This window comes from Pleurodeles waltl, chromosome 5 (genome assembly GCF_031143425.1).
Source record: "Pleurodeles waltl isolate 20211129_DDA chromosome 5, aPleWal1.hap1.20221129, whole genome shotgun sequence".
NCBI classification, from domain to species: domain Eukaryota; kingdom Metazoa; phylum Chordata; class Amphibia; order Caudata; family Salamandridae; genus Pleurodeles; species Pleurodeles waltl.
This window is the reverse complement of record NC_090444.1, coordinates 1,423,968,813-1,423,975,659: the sequence shown is the minus strand read 5'-3', so window position 1 is coordinate 1,423,975,659 and position 6,847 is coordinate 1,423,968,813.

Sequence of the window (6,847 nt, the reverse complement as noted above, 5' to 3'; positions counted from 1 at the left end):
TCGGTTCGGTTCAAAATGGCTTTGATCTCAGCATCGAGACGCTGTGTCTCGTTTCTGCGGATATCCCAGACATCGGCGGTCAAAGGGCCCAACTGTTCCAGCTGATGGTGAGGCACAAGGTACATTTTTTGGGAGTGCTCCATCATGTCCTTGACAGGAGACCTGTTATTAAGGGTATAGCTATATCCAGCAGAGAACCTATAAAACCTACAGACTATTTGACCAGTTTCCTTTTAGAAAGAAGCAACGCTCTTTTATTGCTGAGCTTCTTAATAATGTGCTGCTTCTTCTTCAGCACACGGAACTGGCTCGTTGATATCGGAACATTACCTTTTAGGGTGTTTAGGGCTATTTCTGAAATGGCCGCCACTAAATCATCCAAAGCAGTGCATAGGATAGCTTTTCTTTTTATGGGGCTGGCTGTGACCAGCATTTTTAGGAGGTCTACATTTTGCCGTAGCCACACAGACATTGTGGTGACCTTATATTACAAGGTTTAGAGTACAAATGTTACAAAAGTCTTCTTAAGGGGTGTTTTTATCAGCTTTGGGGACTGTTTTAGGCATGTAAGCAACTGGGAAGTCGGGGAGGAAAATACAGGTGCATAGTCTGTAGTCTTCTAGAGTGTTGGGTTTTAAATCTACCATTAAGCAGCCATGGGGTTTTACGGTGGCGTCGTTAAACGCTTCCATGAAAAACTGCGTGTTTCTGGGGTACATCTGTTTAGCTATAATTGCTATCTGTAGCTTTATCGCGGGGGTTTTAAATAAGACCAAGTATGAGGCACTGAGAGTTATAGAACAACTGCTTTTGCCCTTGTAAAATAAGTTTTGCACGATGTAGCATATGCTCAGATTACCATGATGTGAATCTTGAGTAAAAGCTCTCTCGATCTCGGGTGGTCCCCTCCTTCACACATGAGATCTTCCACAATGACCATGTTTACAAGGTGTTTAGGTAACAAGTAGTCGTCGTTGAGGTTATTTGGGATGCCTTCTATAAATTTGATGCACGGGAACTTTAGGGAGAGTTCCGTGTAAAGATCTTGCCAGCAAGGATAAAGCCATAGAATGTTGTTAGGGGTCTGAGATAGAACACCAAGAGCATTTTCTAGCAGTTTCTTTATAAAATAACTTTTACCGCTATTTTAGGGGCCTGCTAGAATGCATGAGAATGGGTGGTGCAGCCGGGTGTCCATAGCGGTTGGGGGTCGCCACTCTAATGTCTTTTAACAACCATGCAGTAGTGTTTTATAGTCCTCAGAAAGGACCCGTTTATTAAACACTAAGCGCAGTGTTTTATAAAGCGGTTGTGTTGTAATTTCCCACCTCTTTTTGGACCTGACTATGCTAGGGTGGATTACGCCTATTGCTCTGCTATTTTCATGATCGCTCGATGCGTAGTACTTATATAACAGCCCCTTCAGACTGTCAAAATAAATTTTAACCGTATTGTTAACATTTAACGTGATGCCTTTGACTTTCATACAGACCCTGTTGTTAGAGGTTTTGTAACTGTAGGTCTTGGGCCCTGAAGAAGTGTATTTTAGTATGTACTCACCCTTTTCAAGTTCACTGGTCAAATCCCCTAGATAATCACCCAACGGAGGATCTTCATCACTCTCTTTATTAACAAAAATAATGGAGTCTGTGTCATGGTACAAACATCAATCCTGAAGCTTATCCAACAGTCTGTAAAGCTCTAGACGAGCGTGAGTGGTTGTGAAGCACGATATGAAGATGTTTATATTGTTACAGGATTTGGGGTACTGTTTGGCGTATTTCCAGCTAAGAACAGCCGTCTCATCATCTATAAATTCACAACCGGACACGTCGTAAGATGGGCCAAATAGATACTCAAAAAGCTCGTCTGGGTCTGTGACTATGGATGTGTTTGACAAATTGGTACGCTGTGCCAATTTTCCCCACAAGGAATGGAACTTGGCCAGCTGGCGTCTGGCGGGGTTAACCTTGATGAACTCAGGTCTCAATGTAATACCCTTCTGAGCATGGTAATCAGCGATATACTGTTGCTTTGAGGGTTCATCTACGCACCAGTCGGGATACCCCGATGCCTCCTGTTTGTCTCTGAGAAACAAGTTGACTCAGAAAAGAGTTGAGTTGTGGTGTGTGGAAAGTGCCAAATCACCAGTATTTTACTAGTGCGGTACCCTTTCTCGAGGGCTGTTTGTACCTCAATGGTACACCATGTCCCCTCCAGCAGCCTTTGCTCATCACTATGTCCACACGCGCTGGTCTGTTTATTTTCGGCGCATGTTCGACATAAGGGAAACATTAGCTTGCCGTTGACTCTGTACGGAAGTACTGGGAAGTAAAGCTTCTGTGGAGGGTGAATTTGACACTTAACAAGCCCAAAGTACTTATTGAGGGGCTTAAAGTTCCTATATATGATCCTAGGATGCCCCACTAGGTACAACTTCACTTGGTTCACAAATGGATACAGACTGGAGAAGTCGTAGTAGAGTATTTTCTCACCCTCACCAGCGACACGGTACAGTTGTATGGCATTTGTACGACCACCGAATAAGGCGTTCTGGTGTTCCAAAGGTGCTGGGACCTGTCAACTCTTAATAAAAGTGCCCAGTTCAGCATCTTTTACTAACTCGTCTATCCACTCGTGCTCACAGAGGGTTCTCAAAGCAAAACCGCTGTTTTCAATATACTGCACCTTGGCCAGAGTACGACGATTCAGATGTTCAAATGTGGTGCCCTGCAGTTTATTAAACTCATGGGGTTTGTAACAACGTGGACAACCATGATAAAAACATCCGTTGAACTCAATGGCGGTTGTCACCCCATTAATTAACGCATACCCGTCTAGGTAGTAGCGGCCCAGACGGTATTCACCGCCCTGCAAAGCGTGTTGAATGAAGACGTTCTCTTTCTCTGAGACGTACATGAGCCACTGAATAGACAGGGTAGAGTGACGTTTCTGTTTACCGTTATAGAGGTCGGGTGGTACTAGAGCTATAGTTTCAGGTTTTAAAAACATGTGCTGATAAATAGACATGCACATTGAAGCCAGAGTAATGTTCCTAAATGGGTCTAGGTATTCAATGATTTTTTTTCTCTTGCGGGATTTGGGTTTAATAATCCTAACCCATTTTGTTATCTCCACCACAAAGTCTCTGAAAAGGTTGCACGCTTTTCGCAAGATCATGACATCTGCCTTACAGTAAGCTTTCAACTCTGTTTGAAAATTAAACCAATTTTCACGGTTTTCACCGTACCATTGTAGAAAGCTCTCTTTTTTAGACGGCATCATGTACTCAACGCTGTAACTGTCGGGAGGAGGCACAGGACTGCTGTAATTCTGATTAGCCCACATGTTAAAAAAGTGAGGGAAATAACCTTTACAGCCTTCAGAACCAAAGGCTTTTGGCAAGTTGCTCAACTTCATGGGCAAAAAATTCAAGGTGTCTATGAACCTAATTTCAAAAAGGCACAACCTTTAACATCATCAGTTTGGAACCCTGGGTGATGAGGTCCACAGCCAACTTTTCACGAATCAGGTCACGGAGAATAAAGAACGAGTCATACGCTTTTGAGTTGTGCGCTAGCATTGTATACTCTTAGTATTTCGGTTGCACGAACGTGTTGAGGAAATCGTTCATGCACGACCGGCCTTCAAACTCTGAGTTTTCATCAGATGTTAGATGATGGGCGTAAATGTAGTTAGGCTGGTGCACACCCGTATCCTGCGTACACTCTAAATTGAATATGATATAGTTTTCTGTTTTTTTCTGGGGGAATCCTACGAGCATGTAACATTTGTGCGCCATCCCGGCTATAAAATACGCTGTACACCTGAGACATTGCATACCTTTACAATCGTGGTCTTTGGCCTCGTAATGACCACAAGCCCTACAATCTGATTTACAGACACACTGTGTGAGGTTTATGTGTATGTTCAAGCAGGCTTGCGACCCACAGAACATCTTATACGTTGAGCAGTTCACCTTCTGAACGTCACGGGCGACACACCCGTTCCTCTGACACATATTACAGTGCATTTCACACTGGTGTCTGGTCCGGTTGTTGTATATGTGGTCACAGTGTTTGCACACGTACTTTGCTCCTAGAAATCCCTTCAGGTTCAAGAAACCGTAAAAGTGTTTTTCATGATGTAGCACATAAACAGTCTTGTTTTTGACACGTTCCTTGGTCGTGAAGTACTTCCAAGATCCGCTGTTGTACAGAACTTTTACCGTAACAGCAAAATGGTTCTCAAAAAGGCCCAGATCCCCAAAACCAACCAGTCTGTCGGTGGTAGTTGAAGCGCCTCATGGGCTGCAACCACCATAGACATAATGATGTTATCTGGGGTGGCCCGGTCCACAAACAACCCTGCAATGCTTGCCGCCAGACACATATTGGTCGCTCCGGTGTTAAAGTTGGGCAACCAGTGACATTTTTTTGCCGATGATTTTACTATACATGATGCTCTTTAAGGTTCTGGAAGCACCGCCCTCATGACCCCTAACAACGAGGGCGATGATTATAAAGGTCCCGTACGCCAGTGATTTCAGCTTTGCTCTGTAAAAGCTTAGACAGGTTTTCTAGAAATGTTACAGCTTCAAACACATCTCGAGATGACTGTTTGGTGAACAGAGGACTATTGAGACCCTGCCCCTGAAAACACATCTGAAAGAAATCGTTCGGCCTCACATCGAGTTACAATCGTTCTGTGAGTGTTTGCACAGCCTGGTGTATAGCTATAACACCATGATCGGAAGAGTTTAGGCGGTCAAGGTTAACAACCCTAAACTCCTCATAGTGCTCTGTATCGTTAAACCTCTCTACAGTAAGACTATACCTTCTCACATGTTCCAAAAACACCTGTTCTGAAGCCTCAGCATGAGAACCGCCAGTGGTTGGAGGGCACCCCGGGGTATCATCCGCAGGTAGTTGACTAAAGTTAGCTGCTGGTGTGTTTTTATACCTCATTGTAACGCTTGTCTGGCTTTCTTTAATTTCCTTCTTAAAAGCTTGTGGTTTCTAGTTCTACTAGCCCACGTCTGTTTCCCACAAACCCAATTGGTTTTTGGCAGCCGGCCACAGCCTATCTGAACAACATTTGGATGTTTACAAGTGGTGACCCTGACATTTCACCTAATAAGGGAGGTGGTCCTTCAGAATGTTTTGGGTTGAGACTGCTCTGAACTTTACCCCCTGAGGACCTGTAAATGCACATAGTCTCTCCTTGAGTTTTAAGTGCTCGTGAAACACTTAGAGCTTTACTGAGTACATACTGGGTCTTCTTTTTATATTTAGACCTAAGGACAGCAGTATTAATAAATGCAGGTCCTACAGTCCCTAGGTTGGTCTGCATGCATAGTCATGCGGGTATGTTACTTATGTCCACAACTTCTGAATCGCAAGCTTGGACCACCTCGCTTCTACACTGGGCCAGCCGCTGTATTAAAGCCCTCATGGTAGCTCTGGAGGCACCAGTATTGTAACCGTTCTTACCCAGTTTTAAAGTCTTTAGACGGAGTCTGAATTTTAGCTGTCTAACAGACTGATGTATTTCTTTTATATAGGTGTCCAGGACTCTAGTACGGTCCGAAGGGCCGGTTTCTGGGTCATTATTTGAGACATTATATGTATGATTGACAGCTCCCTGAACTGCTCCTTCATAGGACCATGGTTAACATTATAACCCCCTTTCTGAGTGGATGGACTGGCGTGGGTCAAATGTGAATACCCCAGGGTTTGAGAGGCCTGATCGTCGCTAGATGGTGTTCCAAAACTCTGATTTTGTGATCCGCTACAGCCTATACTGCTGGCAGGGTATATTGAGGAGGATGGTGAAGACCACTGCGCGCAGGCACATGGTGTAGGGCTGGTGGGGTCGTACGCCCCGGTGGTGTAACTGGTGACATCCGACATGGGGAGGTTAAATGTTTATCGTAATAACTCATGGCCCCTAATGCACAGGAAGTGCTGTGGATGGGTGATGATGCTTGTGGCCCTGTTGATTGCAACCTTGAGGGGGACACATTAGAAATGTCACAGGGCACTGCTGTTGCTTCAGAACTCTGTGCAGTACAAGATAGTGCATTAAGAAATCCTATACAGTGGGAATAAGGATCCTCTATGTGGTGCTAATTTTCCAAGTCTGTGTCCCAAAGACTATGACGGAACATTACACTGCTTGTTGGTGGTAGATCACTGACGGGCCTTCCCATATTGTTGTTGACCTTTAAAGACAACATTGACCGTTTAGTCTGATGACCGACTCCTCCAGATCTCTTATGTGATGACTCTAGGATGTAAATATAGCAAAATACATACTAGGGGTTGTTATAGCCGCTATACTAGGGTGAAAGAGGTTTGAGACACACTAAGGATAAGGCTCTACAGTTTCTAAAAACTCACCTGGGGCTTTCCATCATGAGGGACCATTCTTAATATGCGGGCCATCCTTAGATGCTGGGGTCTTCCTCTTGCAGACAGTGTTTTTAACGTTCCCATCCACATTCTGGGTCGCTACCCCTGGATTCGCTTGCCCCGCAGGGGGACCTATGGCTAAAAAAAAATTTCAATGTTAAATTTACAATATAATACATAGAATATACGAGTTCTCTGAGGTTTTTTTTTAGATTTTCAAGGCGTTTACACAAGGGCTCCTTTATTTACCTGCAAAAGCGGTATCCTGAGACATTGTGCTTGGACCATCTTGAACTTGGAGGATCTGTTGTAGAGTGTCAACCGCAAGCTGTAGTTCTGCATCGTAACCTGTACAAGCACACAAACACATGGGAAACCATTAAGGGTAAAATAAAAAAATAACAATCATGACATCTCTGTTTAGAATGGCCTGT